The 15,860-nt window shown below is 41.0% G+C and overlaps 1 protein-coding gene and 1 long non-coding RNA gene across 4 annotated transcripts in view; one reads left to right on the forward strand and one right to left on the reverse strand.

The window, feature by feature from the left end:
• The window catches only part of RSRC1 (arginine and serine rich coiled-coil 1), a 108,171-nt gene that overhangs the window by 6,748 nt on the left and 85,563 nt on the right, over positions 1-15,860 (forward strand). The window lies entirely within an intron of this gene.
• Positions 5,894-6,681, reverse strand: LOC135419401 (uncharacterized). The gene is made up of 2 exons (XR_010432970.1): positions 6,574-6,681; positions 5,894-6,096 (listed from the first exon to the last, which is right to left on the reverse strand). It is a non-coding gene; the product is annotated as an uncharacterized LOC135419401 (long non-coding RNA).

Raw genomic sequence — 15,860 nt, forward strand, 5'->3', positions numbered from 1 at the left:
CCTGTAGAAATATTCCTGGGAATATCCACCTCTTCTGTTAAGAAAATCAGTTTTAAGCCACTGAAAAGTGCAAAGGATGAGGTGAAAACGAAGGTTTTTCAGCCTGTCACGTACTCAGCGTTAGGAAATGTGATAAACTGATTTAAAAAGGGGTTTTATTGTAAGAAGACAAAATTGCAGCTTTCATTAGCAGTAACCTAATGGTCTCTTTTCCAAGGGGTTTGATGATTTTAATCATCATTGCAATATATGGAAATTAGGCACCTAAAAACATGACAAATATTGGGTATAATATATTTTATGTGTAAAACATTCCAGCTCTGCAGCCCTATAGAGGGTAGAGCTGCATGTTGCTTTAAATGCATTTCCTGTGCACAGACGTGATTCTTCAGGGAAAATATTTATAAATAACATCCTAAATGATACCAGAAGAGTCTAAAAGCTTAGAACTAAACCCAACAGGACACATTAAGCCCTTTATTGTCTTTTTTTCCCCGAGTCTGCTGCAATGTTACCCTGAGAAGCTGTGGATTAATCTGATTTTTTGGAGCAGAGTTAAATCCTTGCTGCTACCCCAGGCCTGTGTTTGCCCTGCTCGTGGTGTTGAGGCAGTTGCAGTGATGCCAAATAATCTCCTTTTTTGCCTCAAAATCACTCAGTCCAAGGGCTGACCAGCTTTCCACAGAGGACTCAGGACTTCAGGATTCTTCAGGCTGGAAAAGGGGTCCTGGGGGAAAGAGGGAATGTGATGGAGGGGTATAAAAAATCAAGATAAGAGCAAAAGTGATGGGAAAAGATGATGAAGGATTGAGGGTTTCCCACCTCCTCCCATGTCTGACCTGGGGCAGGTGTGGAGGGAGGGATGTCAGGTGGGGGCAGGTCCTGGGAAATAAGAGATGGATCTTAGGGATAAAGGAATTAAGCTGTGGAGGTTGTGGATACCACAAGTGGAATTTAAAAAGAAATCAGACAAGGAAAATCCACTCAAATGTAGAGATGCAGAGACAGTTTGTCTCAGGAAATGTAGGAATTTGTGCTGCTGAAATGGAATTTTCATGAATTCCAGCTGGAATTCCTCATTTTCTTTGCCTGGGGTGGGACAACTTCTTTTCATGTGACTTTTACAGGTAGATACTGAAGGAAACAGCTGTAAATAACTGATAAAAGTAACTCAGGCAGCACCTTGAGTTCCTGCAGTGTGGCACCCACTGGAATATTCCTGTGGATCCCCAACTTGTGCATTGCCAGGGGAGGGAGGGAAAGCTCCTGCCCCACAGGAGAGCAGCAGTTTGGGATGCAGCAGGAAAGGGAAGATCATCTCTGTGCCCCCTGGATTTGTAACATTCCCCTTGTACCTTCCCAGTGTTATCACCTTTAGGTCATTTTAAATTTAATTTTATTAATTAGGGGTCTGACCTTAGAAAACAAGCTTATTACTGGGTGTTAAGATCCATCATGTGGTGTCTTAAATCCCTGGAATTTTTGGTGTCAATCATGCAAATGGCACAAATTCTGTATCCTGTAATGTCTTTTCCCTCCACAGTCCCCTGTCAAACTAAGATTTAAGTTGATTTTTCAAGGTAGTGAAGGTGTTGTTAAAAGTCTATGTGGCTGCAATGCATTTTTTTTTAAAATAACTTTAATAATAAAGTGATTTTTAGCTTTAATAGGTGTTTGAGTGAATGATCTACAGATCTCCAACAGTGTAAACCACTGAAATATATCCAATTTTAATTGGGACAGTTGGATTTTTATAATGACACATTCAAAAAGATTTTAAGTAGGTTTTATTTGTAACCCAAACCCATATTTTTGTACTTTATTGGAGAAGAAAACCTGTGCATTTATAACTATTTTATTTTAGAAGCAGTTTATAGGGTCAAAAAAATGAGGCTTCCTGGTGATGCTTGTGCTGCATTTGAGAAGATAAGGGAACTTGTGCATTTATAGCTATTTTATTTGACATGTGTTTTTTTTTGAGTCAAAAAAAAAATGGGTCTTCCTGGTAATGTTTGTGCCATATTTGAGAAGAAAACTTGTGCATTTATAAATATTTTGTTTTAGAAGCCGTTTTTATAGTCAAAGCCAGTGGGGCTTCCTGGTGATGTTTGCACTTGATTTGAGAGGAGGACAAAACTTCTGCGTTTGTAACTCTGTTATTTGGGACGCAGTTTTTAGAGTCGTAAAAATGGGGCTTCTTGGTAACGTTCATGCTTTGTTTGAGAAGGAAACCTGTGCATTTGTAAGTATTTTGTTTTAGAAGCAGGTTTTTTTTTAGAGTGGAAAAAAGTGGGGCTTCCTGGTAATGCCATAAATTCCGAGCTGTCCTGCAGCGAGGCAGCGCGATGCAAATGCGACTTAATAAGATCACAAACTGAATTTGGGCGAAACGAGCGAGATTTTACATTAAATTAGGAATTTTTAAAACCGATTTAGTTTGTTTTACTGAGCATTTGCTTAATAACATTTCGCCTCCTCGCAGCCTTTTTTTTTTTTTTTTAAAGCCAATAATTCGCCCGTGGAAGCGCCGGCACAGCCCGGGCGGGGAAATTGGAAGCAACAGCTCCCTCTCTGCATCCACCCGGCGAGGGGAAGGAATATTTGAGCTCCACAGGAATTTAATAAATCATCCCATTTCCTAATTTGATCATATTAGATGCTGATGTGGAAGGAGCATTGCGAATAGCAGCTCCTCATTAATATACATCAGGCTGGGGAAGGGGGGGAGCGGGGGGTGCCGGTGCAGGGATGTCACAGCTCCCCTTCCCGACTTTCCTAAGTGGAACAGGTTGATGTGATCCCGGGTGTGATTTGTCACTGTCTTGCTAAAATGGTTTGGGTCGAGTTATGGAGTCCAGAGAGCTGGTGGCTGATAAATCAAACGGGGATTGAGTGGACAGGAGGCAGTGATTGATACTGTGACAGGATATGAGGACAGGAATCTCCATCCGAGCACGCACGATATTGAATATGAGGAGGAAAATGGCCCTGGAGTATGGATATTATTCAAGGAAATGAGAATAATAATATCAGCTGGAAATTATTGCTGGCTGAAGATTAGGAGAGTTCTTATTAGAATATTGTGCTTCTCTGGGATGGGGAAGCTCAGCCCTCGTGTAATTCCCGGGTGGATGGAGCCGGGTTAATATTTTTGGAGTTTTCACTGTGATTGTTCTTGCAAGTTAATCATATATATATATATGTAATCATATAGAAAATACTCTGCATCAGAGCTCATAGCACAAATCTTCTAATTCACTGAGCTTTAAATAGAATTAACCCCCAAATGTTACCCTGTATTCCTTGATTTCCTACAATCCTGTGATTACAGAGTATCCCACTATAATTGCCTTTAAATATGCAAGTTTGCTTTATTGTCTGCCAAGTGTTTTTGGCTTTTTGCTTTATGTTAAACACCAGACTGCTGCTTTGTAATACCTTTAATGCAGTTCAGCTTAAAAACTGACCCAAACTCCCCAAGTACATCTACAGATAGTGAAGGAGAGGAAATTTTAAGTGTAAAATAACGTGCCTGTAGCCCTGCTGCCTTTGGAGCGTTGCTGAAGGAGCTGTTTGATCAGTGTACAGGGGTTTTTTTCCCCAGTGTGTGTGTGGATACACATTTACATCTTATTTCTTTACCATCCTTCCAGCCTAATTAATTTAATATTGAAATGTGTGCAGTTGTTGCAGTCCAGGGGCAGGGACCTGCTTCTTTGGGGTTGCTTTGGAATAAACTTGATTTTGAGCAGGAAAAGCAGCTTGTGGAGTGAAGCTGCCACTACCCAGCAATGTAAACTAGAATTAACTGAGGCTCAACCCTCACAGCTTGGCAGAATTCTTTGTGTTTAGCAGTTAGAATTTGTACTATTTAAGAACAATGCAGGGGGAAAGGGGCCATTAAATAAATCATAGTAAAATCCCACCGACTTCTCCTTTGGTCTTTGAGAATTTCCTTTTTTAATATCTTCTTATCCATTGCTATTATGTATTTTAGTGAAAGGTCAGTATTGCACAGTGAAATGTTAACACTTTTTAAAGATATTATCATTGAGTGCTTTTGTATTTGTGTTACTTGAAATGGGTCTCTCTTCAGTTAATCTCTTTTCTCCATATTGTTTTAGAGGGGTATTAATGTGTCAGAGTCTTTCCAAATTAAAACCTGACTTATCAGCTGATAAAAACTGTTGGATCAAGACACAGTCTATGCTAAATTGTATTCAAAATACAGGTTTTACTTACAGGCTGTAAAGGAATGGCTCAATCTAATTGTGTAAAATTAGAAGACATCTTAAGGATGTTGTGAAGAAAGACTAAATTTCAGTCTGATGCAGATGTCTGCTTTAAAGTTGATTAAAACTGATTAAAGTTGTTTCAGAGAAGAGCAGAGGTCCTGCTGTGGGACTGAGTGTCAGCACAGGTGATGTTCCAGGAGAAGGGAAGGCTGAGGGAATGAAGGGAAGGTTTTCTGGCCTGACCAGCCCACAACCATCACACAGGGTGGGTTGGTTTGTCTGCTGGGGAGGAGATGGAAGGGAAAGCTGAGGAACAGCAGCAGAACTGAGGGGGAGCAGCAGGACAGGGACTGGGACAGGGACTGGGACAAACACGGCCCTTTCTCTGCTGGAAGAAACAAGAACTGACCAGACAACTGCAAAGAATGAGGTTGGGCACACGTAGAGAAGCTCTTAAGACTCTTAATCTATAAAAAGACTTTGAAAATACCTCTTTTGGAAATGGATCCAAGAATTTTCCAAGGAGAAGCAGACAGGAGTCCTATCAAAAATCAAACAATGCTATTTAATCAGCATATTGCTTTGGAAATTCCAACCCAAACCATTCCATGCTTCTAGAATTGCTTTTTTTTTTTTTTTTTTTTTTTTTTTTTTTTTTTTTTTTCCCTGGCTGTAGCTACTGGAGCCTCTATTCCTTTAAAGTATTGATCTGCTCCTTAGGATATTTTTTACTCCTGTCCTTGCTACACAAATGAACACATTCATGTACAACCAGCTGTACAGACCCACATGATTATGCAAGGAATCAGTGTAAATATTACATATTTGTCTCTCTTCTTACTGGTGGGAAAGTTGGAAGCCTCTGGTCCATTAGAACATATATTTAATTCATATTAATATATATTTAATTAAGATACTGTAGCATTTCTCCCATGAAACTTCAAATAAAGTGAAATTCAGATCGCTGAGTTTGCTCATGTGATCTTTAGTTTTTCTGTGGTTGGTAACATCAAATCATGTGTTTCCCCCATTATGTCAAACCCTGCAGTTTTATTTAGGCTCCTGTTGAGTTCCAGGTTGTCTCACCAACAGTCTCTAAAAATCCGGTTTTTAATTGCAGTAATTGACTTTTCCCAAGCAGATCTGAGCAGTTTGTGTCCCTGGCTGTCCTGGGAAGCCATGGAGGTGAAGCCCTGAAGATGTCCTGGAGCACCAGCCCCCCCCAGGAGCACATTCCCAACCCTAATTGACCGCTTGGGGAAATCAAACTTCCCAAGGCAGTGCCGAGGGCCCTCCAGTTCTCAGTGAGGGCACAGAGCTGCCAGGGACAGGGCCTTTGATGCCTTTCACTGGGATAAAACAAAAACCAGCCTTAAAAAAGCTGTGAATGCATAAGTGCTGTTCATTTAGGCTGAGCCTCGAGCCTCATGACACAGAAACTTGGTTTCTGAGCGGTCCAGGTGTTGTGGGCACAGAAGATGTTTGGAGTTGAGCTGCTTGTTTTTGTAAACCCTCTTATTTCTCCCTTTGGGAAAGGTGGATGTGCAGGTTGGTTTGTTGGAACACTTCAGTTTTCTGTTTGGGAAAGGCACTCAAGAACGTGATCCCTTAGTGGAGGATTGGTTTTGATTTCGACATCTCTCCGTTCTGAACCATCGTGTATTTTAACTGTTCTCTTTAATCCTCTTTTTCTTTGCTCCCAAAGCTCTGGCCATGAAATAGAATCTGTTTTCTTGCTGCAGAGCTCGTGTTTCTGGAGCAGCTCTGCAAACCAATACAGAGCAGATGTCTTGGGATGCTTTGGGAATCTTAGACCTTCACTCTCTGCTGGGTGAATTGTTGCTCTTCCCAGAGATGGTTTCTAGGAGTGAAAGAGTGAAATCAGAGTGAATTGAAGGAGTTAAATCAAAATATGAGCATCAATTTATTGATGTTATTGATATGATACTAATATATAAACTATATTATAGTTTATTAAGTGTATTAAAATATTATATGTCATAATGTACCATAATGTATATTATGTACAATGCATAATATTAATAGACAACTAATATAACAATATTATTAATATAGTTATGTTGTCACATAGCTATTATTTACTTATATGTACATATTATATCTATACTATTATCAGTATTATTGATATATGAAAATAATAGAATTTAGTAGTAACAATTTACTGTTTCCTCTATTCCCATCTTTCATTCTTTTTAATTCTAATAACACATGGCAGTAACAGAATCTAGTTCAAGATGCTGGCAAAAAACCTGTATTTCTGCTGCAAAAAGTGGTTAACACTATTTTTTTCTATGGGACTCATCAGAATGTAAAGAACCTGAGCAAGAGAAACAGTTGTGCTGTAGAAGAAGAGCACAAGGAGCTGTCAATCCCATGTGTTCCAAGAAATCAGCCTGAATGTTGTTGGATGTGGTGAAGTCCATCCCTGAGGTTGTGGGTGCTGGAGTGAGGTGATGTCACAGCCCTAAAGCAGCTTTGGGGGGGTGATCCAGGAAGGGCCTGGAGTGATAGAAGGGAATGGCTTTAAACTGGAAAAGAGTGGGTTTAGGTGGGATATTGGGAAGAAATTCCTGCCTGTGAGAGGCTGGAATGGATTTCCCAGAGAAGCTGTGGCTGCCCCATCCCTGGAAGTGTCCAAGGCCAGGTTGGAGCAACCTGGGCTAGTGGAAGGTGTCCCTGCCCATGGTAGGGGTGGCACTGGATAAGCTTTCAATTCCCTTCCCACCCAACCATCCTGTGATTCCATGGTTCTCTATAAACCACCACCTGTGCCCTGGAGTTCTTTGCTCCCTTTGGTCCAGGATTTCAGCCTTTGCTCCGTAGCAGGACCTGGCTGTGTGTGAGCAGGACAGTCCCTGCTGCACTCAGGGCTTTTGGTACCTTTCAAACAAATTTTATCCCAGAAAAATCAATTGTCCTTCAAGATCCAGGTGGGCAGCTTCTAATTTTGGTATCATGGCCAGAGTGAGCTTTGGGAGCGGGTTCATGCCAGACAGATAAAGCTGAATAAAATTGGGATACTGTGGCTCTTCCCTGACTGTCCCTTTCATCCTTTAGTGCTGGTTCTCCCACATCTGAACTTTGAGACGCTTGGAGTTTTCCATTTTCCAAGGGAAGGCACTGAGTCTCCCAAAAATCCAAAAGCCAGAACATGGAGAGCTGATAAGGCTTCATCTGGTCCTAATCCAGGTTTATTAGCATCAAACTTTGGCAAAGCTGCACTTGACTTCAGTGATTCCAGATTTTACTGAGGTGTGATGTTACAGGAAGAAAAGGTTATCAAAAAAAATGGAGATAATTTCAGGCACATGTAGAGTTTTTGTCTTTTTGCTGTTAAAATAGGGTTTGAGTAACTATGTGAGCAAAAAAAAAATGGATGCTAAATAAGTGATCACATTATGAAAAAATATGAAAACTTGTATTTGTTTGCACTGGAGAGAGATTTATTTAACTATAATGTGTATGTAAAACAACTAAAATCTAGGAGAAGGTGGGAATTTAACATCTATACCGTAATTTTAAGCATAACTAACATATTTTGGTTGCATTCCTGTAGATTTTTTTTTTAATACAGAATTTTTAAGTTTTCTGCAAATATTTATATGCAAACCTCCAAAGTCCTGTGACACATATGCTTTCAATCTGGAGTGGATTATCCATAAATATTCCTTTAAGAGAGTCTCCAGTTGTGGCTTTCATTGGGTCGTATCATCTCCTCTTAATGCAAAGTGAAAATCTCTCAATGAATTGAAAGGTTTAGATTATGCTCAGCTGAAATAATGATTTAAATTTTTGTTGTAGTTCTGTGCCGCTGATTTATATCCTGGAAGTGAAGGCGAGGGCAGTAGTATGGTTTTATTATTTTAAATTATTCATATACTCTTAGATATCTATTTTTCTTCTCTAGTTTTTGCTTCTCCTCTGTGAAAACATGCAGGGATGAGCTGCATTGTGATAGAATTTAAATTAATCTGTGGCATAGCGCTGAAAATCTGTTCCCAGTCCATATCAAAAAGATTTGCTAAAAGTTTGCCTGTTAAAGCTCTGAGCTTCTTGATTGGAGAACGGGGAAAAAAACCCGAGAAACCCCTTTTTCCTATTTTTCTCCTATATAGTCTTCTTGAAGTTCTTCCAAATTAGATTTTAAATGCCAATTAGGAGGTTGAATATACTAAAATAAAAGCAAATACAACCAAAATGGCCTCACCTTATGGCTAGTTAGGCTTCCTCTCTCAAAAGCGGCACCTTTGCTCTGAGCGTGGCTTTGAGAGAGATATCCAGCCTAATGAACACATTAATTAGAACCATAACTATTTATAAGATAATTAGAAACGAAGCCTGGTAAACTGGGCCTTTTTCCTGCAATTAATGGCGGATTAATTACTGGAGGTAATGAAGTGGATTTTTTTCGGCGCGGGGAGGTGAAGTACAGAGATGTGCGAGGCTTTGTGAGCGCCGCATAATTATCGCGGGGCCGTTTGAGCGGGGCCGGCTGAGAGCGCTAATCAGCGCCGCCGCATCATTATGGATGCACTTAAAAAGCCTCCCCGCCAAAATCACTGCCTAATTATTTCTAATTGGCAGGAGTCTGTGTAGTCATTGAGCTGTTTGTAGCCATTTTAAGGTTCATTTAACTATCCTCGGGGCCATGTGATAGATATGGTGGGGGGGGGGGAAAAGCCGCCGCTCCGTGCCCGGCCTCGGCTGGCGCCGTTAATCAGGTTTGGTGGGCTCGGGTTTGAAATGCATTTGCTCATGCAGAGGTCAAAACCCGAAGTAGTCCAAGCGAAGTTTGGCTTTTTGAAGCCACTTGACTGCATTCATTAGCAATTAGTAAAATAATTGTGTCTGTCGCTATATTTGGATTTCCACGCGACTCCGGGGCTCTTTCATCACCGGCCCTTCTTGTGGCATATTAGCTTCCCTGGAAAGCAAATATTCTTCCAACAGACCCTTTTAGCAACTTCAGTGCGGTGGCATATGTTCAGATCCACTCCTTTCTTCACTCATTTGTTCCCTTAAACAGCGCCCAACATTTCAACACGAGCGTCTCGTTTGCTCCCAATTGATTCCCCACTGGAAGTTTCTACCCTAAGACAACATTTTGGGGCTTTTGAGGGTGTCTCTGAGGAATTAGTCATGAAGCATTAAGAGAGTAGTCAAATCTGTGACGTTTCCCTGAGCTTGGCAGTTAGGAGCATCTATTTCCAAGATGTTGACAGCTCTGGATATCCAAGGAAGCTGCGTAAGAATCCCGGTTGTCTAAAAACTCCTCCTTGGGTTGGGGCACTGCCACCGTCAATAATGTTGTGCCCATCATTCCAAAATGCCCCTTTTGGAGATGCTGTAATTAGGGTGGAGTTGCTTTATCTCCTGCTGTCAGATTTAACGTGACATCCCATTAGGAACGTGTCTGGGAAAGTTCTCCGGGAGCGTGTTGGCCTGGTGGGCGTAATCAGGACCATGTGGGGGGTGTTGTGAGCCTACACGAGCCACTCACACAGCTCAAGAGGACACTGCTGAGCAAATTGGAGGCTAATAAAATACAGGGCAGCCTGGCTGTTTTTGCCACAAAAAAATGTGGTTCTGGTAATTTAATATTAATACAGAACCTGAACAGTTATTCTTTAAACTTATGGTTAAAGTGTGAGGTTGATTGAAAATAGTTACTCAGTAAAAACCAACAAAAGTGTCATTTATTAGTGAAATGTAAGCCCAAAGAAGAGATATTAGTCCAAATAAGAGAATGGTAATATCCTGATTGCCTGTGGTTAATCAGCCCACCCTTATGTTAAATTATAACAGAAAGTGCCAGGCAGGGCTTGAGCTCTTTGTGCTCTTGGCAGCATCAAGGAGAATCCAAAAGAGAACTTTAGGCCCAAGGACTTGGAGTTGGATTAGTAGCAGGAACCAATAGGTGTGAAGGAGAAAGAAAGCTGGGGAGACATGAAAAATTCCTACCAGTGAACCAAGTGTCTGCTCACGGTGTCACCGTGGGCAGGGGGACATCAGGGACTCCTGGAGAGGCACTGGGAGGTGCCAGAGGGGTGACAGGCAAGTTTTCCCTGTTTATCGTGTTGTTAATTTAATCTATGTTACACCTTTCCATCCTGCAATCTCCTCATGTTCCCGTTCCCTCCCCTCCAATGTCCCCATGGGGGTGTCAAACCTCTGGGAGTCGGGATGGGGCTCTTGGGAAGAGAACTGGGGAAGGCTTGGAGTGACTCACAGGTGGTGGGTTATTTTTGGAATTCCTTTTTGGAAATCATTTGGATAATATTCTCAGTGCTGGAAATAATAGAGTTTCCATTTTAATTCCAGCCTCCAGGTTTGGGAGTGGAGCTGAGTGTGGTACAGGAGGCCAAGTGATGCTGCTCTGTCATTATTTCCTGGGTTTGGGAGGTTCCTTTGTGTTTTAAACAAAAAAAACAAAGCTTGGAAGAAAATTCCATGAGAATCTTTGTTAAACAAAGGCATAGGTATGTAAAAATCACATTCTAATTGCTCTTTTTACCCATTTAAACTGGGACTAACACCAGTTAGTTTGTGCTCAGCATCATCAGTTGATCACAACAGTCATAACACATTTTAAAGGGTAATAATCAAGTAGTTTTGTTGCTTTATTTATTTTTAAACAATCCAAATTTTCTTGTTTCTCTTTCTGGTATGTTTTGTTTTACAGTATTTTATGTAACAATTGCAGGTTCTATAATGAAAATACTACTGGTTTGGTTTTTTTGAATACTAAGTGAAATTTTCAGAGTTTCTTCCCTCCCTTTCCTTGGAGTTTTTAATTAGCCATTAAAGTTGAGGTTTGGGAGGGACAGAGGAGGGTTAGAGGTGATAACTCCCAGTAAAGCAGATTTTGGGGCTGATAAACCTGGCAGCTCCATATTCCTCATCAGTCTTGGGGAATGAAGCTGTTCAATATTCATTCAGGAGAATATTAAAACCAGGCCAGGCTTCCCTCTATCTGCCTTGTGTTTGGAAAATACAGAATATTACAGCAAGATGCATCTAACCTGCATGTAAATTAGAAAATTATCGTTGCATTTATAGAATGTGCACTGGAAAACAGGAAAATATCCAAACTGTTTATGATGTGCCTTCAAAAGGTTTTGAGTGTACGGTGTGATAGTTTTGTGCTTTTTTAGTGTGTTTTTAAAGCCTTTTTATGGCTGAATTTTCAGAGCCTTGATCCTATAGTCAAGTTACAGCAATTTTCATGAAAAATGTTAAGTTTGTTTTGGTTTTAGCTTGGGAAAAACAAGGTGAGATTCTAAAAGTCTCTCTGTGTTCTTCATACAACTTCTGTGGTGAAAATTATAAGTGGAATACCTCAAACCTCTTTCATCTCCTAAAATTTACACCTGAACTGTTTGGTTATCACTGAATTAATGAAAACAATTGCCACTTTTCTTAACTGTGAACACGGGAATGCTTTGATTTGTTATCAGTCAAGTAAAAGCAGACACAGAGCTTTTCATTTAAGTGTCATTTTAGGTCATGGTGTGAATCAAGTCAGTCCCAGTGTTCCCAGTCTTCTACCTTAGGTATTTATTTCTAAGGACAAGCAATGCCTAATCTTGTCTGTAAGGAGGGGTTTTTTTGCTTTTTAAATGGTGCTGTGACTTGAAGAATGAGAAATATTCAGATTTTCCCCCTGTTGTTTCAGTTTTGGGTCCATGCTGGTGGTACCTCCCTGTTTAAGTGCCTCATAGACACTGATGGTGCTGTCCTGCTCTAGGTTGGTTTTTTGGGGGGTATTTTTGCAGGTTTTAAACATCTGTTTAGGTAATTCCCCTCAGTCTAATCTCAATCTGTGGATGTAAATATACACAAATATCACAGTGTCCTGAAGCTCAAACCATCACTGAGGCCTCAGTTTGAGAGGTTTTACCACCACAAACCCTAAAATCTTGCTCTTGTCTCAGGCAGACAGAGGAGCAGTGTTTTCCTGGCACTGATTTGAGCTGAGGCACGAGGGAAGTGGAACATTTCAACCTCCAAAGCTTTCCTTTCTGCTCCTCAGCATTTCACCACAATATCAGAGGTGTTGTCAAATTTACAACAAATAATTGCCTGGGCAGTGATTCCATCTGGACAATGGATCTGACCCTTTTTCAGGGCTCTGTGATACATCCAGATCCTCCTGTCGTGGCAGATGCAGAGTCACCAGAGAGGAATATTTGGTGTATTTATTTAGAGTCCTCAAAGGAAGCTGGACCTTTGTTTTCCCAAATAGCTTCCAGCTGTATCAAGGATGGAATAACTACTCGTGTGTGTATAAATTCATTACAAAGTCTGATGGATTCATTTGCTAATAGAATTTGTTACTTTATTCCCTCATGAAGAATTCAAGTTTTCCTCCTTTTTTTTTTTTTTTTTTGAAGGATGTAAAAAAAGATGTAAAATGTCTTTCCTACAGGATTATACAACTGAAACTTTCCTGCAGCTCATATTTTTCTGGTTGCTTTTTCTTCAGACTAAGCAGTGGCAGTTCTGGAATTTGGTTGGGAGAGGAAGGAATTTCTTGGTGGCATCTTTGTGTGGCAAATCAACAACTGTTTTGCTCTTGCCTCGTGGTCAAGTAGGTTCAAAACTCTTGGATGAGCAGGAGACAAGTTGGATGTTCCCAACTGATTTGAGCTTTTTTTGTTTTGCTGTCAGATTATTGGAATATATTTACTTCTCTTATCAACCTGAACTTTGGGGTTATATGGAAGTTTATATCTCATATACCTGCAGATGGATATTGAATACATTTATGTAGGTGTGTGTGATTTTATGCCCTTGAACTCTAGAACTTCCAGACAGCTTTGGATGAAGAAGGACAGGGAATCAGAGGGGTGGCTTTTCACTTAGTTTATTTAATAGCCAGGACAATGTACTATCTTCTGTTTCTTTGTTATTTTATTCCCTGAAGTTTTTTACAATTAAATTTCATTCTTTTCTGCTCAGTCATAACATGGTTACAGTAATGCAGAGTGAGAAAAAAAGGCCTGTTTTGGGTCAGACTCTAAGAACACGTGAGAGAAATTCATGTCATGTGAAACCAGGTGTGTCCTGACAGTGATGGTCCTAATTTGGGGTGAAATGTTAGCAAAGAGAGGCAGTTTGAGTCCTCACACAGATCAGCCCTGGAAATGAACAGTGCAACGTGTTTCCCTCACGAGGATGAGGCTGGAGATCCTCAGATCCTTTGGAGCAGTTGTATCCAGGGCAGTTGGTGACCTCTGTGTAAGGTAAATCATGGAATCCCAGACTGGTTTGGGTTGGAAGGGACCTTGAAGCCCATCTCATTCCACCCCCTGCCGTGGGCAGGGACACCTTCCACCAACCCAGGTTGCTCCAAGTCCTCTCCAACCTGGCCTTGGACACTTCCAGGGCTGGGGCAGCCACAGCTTCTCTGGGCAACCTGTGCCAGGGCCTCCCCACCCTCCCAGGAGGAATTTCTGGTTTCTAAAGGAATGCAGTGGGGAGAGAATCCCCTCCTGCCTTCACTGATGGAGTGGAGCGGTTCCCAATTGCAGCAGATTGGTGGGAGCTGTTCTCCCAGCTATTCTCCCATCCCAAATCCCAGCCAGTATTGCCCTTGCTTTGGCCACAGCTGCTCCCACAGTCCTGCCTGTGCATAACAAACCCTTTGAAATATCATGCCTGGACTTTTCCACCCAGTTCTTGACCTGCTGGGGGTTTTCCAGCTCTTTGGTGGTAACGTGGTCGAGCTGAGCCGGAGTCACGGGCGTTGGCACGGCGTGTGGAGCCTTTCCAAAGGCTCTCTGTAGGACAGTCATGGTGTTGTGGCAGAGGAGGCACCTTCATCTTCCTTGGCAGTCAGGTGAGGTGGCCCAGGAGGTTTGGGTCTGGAGAACTCAATTTGTGACAAACCAGCTTCTGGAGAACAAGCAGAACCTCCAGTGGTGTCCCCCCTCAGTTCTCCTCTCCGGCTGCATCCCTGAGCTCTTCAGGCCAACTTTCCAGTAACTTGCTTTTCCAAGGGTTTTACCTCCTGCCATGTTTGGCTATGGAATTCCCAGAATTTAGAGGTGCAGAGTTGTTTGTTGCTGGGCTGAGTTGGTGGCTGTGTCTGGTGCATCCATTTTCTCAGCTCTGCAAACGGGGCTCTTGGTTGTCCCGGGGATTGTATTTACTTCATCCTGCTTTTCCCTGGCACCTGGGATGATATTTTTTTAAATCTTAAATATTCCCTTATTCTGAAATGTGTTTTTTCGCTTACCAACTGTCCAAACTGCTGGATTGAAACAACTTTTTTCCTCTTAGCACCAGTCTCCTTTCAGGCTTAAACTCTGACTCTGCTGCTGCCTAGTTTTGTTTTCACTCTCTTTATATTTAACAATAAATAACCCCCCTCCATATTATCTATATTTAACTCCCTCAACTACCTGCATTTTCAAATTGCAGACTAGTAATGACCTGACATGTTTTATAGATGTACCATATTCCCATTAAATATATATATAGTATTAATAATTTATCTGCCCTGAACAACTGCAATTGATATTTGAAATTATTTTACCTTTCCAATAACTTGTACATGATATTTTTTTTCCTGGTGGTGAAGTTGAGTTAAACAAGAAACTTTCTCTTAATCTGCTTTGAAAGAGAACATGGCATTTTTCTGCAGTTCCTTGTGTGTTTGCACTCTGTCTTTATTACCAAGGTGAATGTCCAGGTTTGATGCAGAGCAGTTGTGTCTCGTTGTTCTGGCCCAGACTTTGGATTTATGGCTCAAGTATTAATTTGTTGGGTTTGTTTGTGGCTATTGAGCCAATAATAATCTAATTAGGATTGTGGCAGGTGAGAGACACGTAGAAGAATTCCAGGGGAGGACTTGACATGTCAGGAACGTTCATTGCAGTGGGGGTTGCTGTTTGCCAACAAAATACGTTGTTTTTTCATAAATTGTCCTTCACTGGAAGAGCTCAAAGAGAAGAAAACAAGCACTGTCTTGTTTTTGGCCTCTTAACTCCTCTTTCCTTTCAAAAAGCCTCTCAGTGACTCTTTTCCAGTTGTAGGGTTTTGCACAGATTAGATTGGCCCTCTCAGATATAGTTCAGAGCTTTAGTGCAACATAATTGGGGAAATACTAAACGCCACTGACCTCATTTCCTTCAGAACAATGAAAATTAATAGTTGCACGTTTTATTAGGCTGATATTCCAGATGTAGTGTACGTTTAATTAAGTGTAGTTTCCTTTTGCTTATGGTATGTGTCTCTGCTTTCTGTCGCAAATTCTTTCTAGTTTTACAGTTTTCCACATGTTTTCTTTCACCATTTATGATTTTTTTCAAAGCAGAGCTGGGAGGATTTAAATCACTTTAGCATGCAGCAAAACAGTTCCCATTCAAACAATAAACGCCATTTTAAAAAGCCTTTAGATCTTCTGGCACTTCATAAATATAAATGTATAAAAACATTATGCAGTTGTAGTGCCCACCTGCTAATTAAATGCAGATTTCCTCAAACTTGTTTTAAAATCCGCTTATTTGTTTCAACTCTGTCTCTGCTCGGGATACATATGGCCCTTGTGAAACTAATTACGCTTATGGAGCAGCTGGGAAATTTAGTGCAACTAATTTT

This window comes from Pseudopipra pipra, chromosome 10, assembly GCF_036250125.1.
Source record: "Pseudopipra pipra isolate bDixPip1 chromosome 10, bDixPip1.hap1, whole genome shotgun sequence".
Taxonomy (NCBI): domain Eukaryota; kingdom Metazoa; phylum Chordata; class Aves; order Passeriformes; family Pipridae; genus Pseudopipra; species Pseudopipra pipra.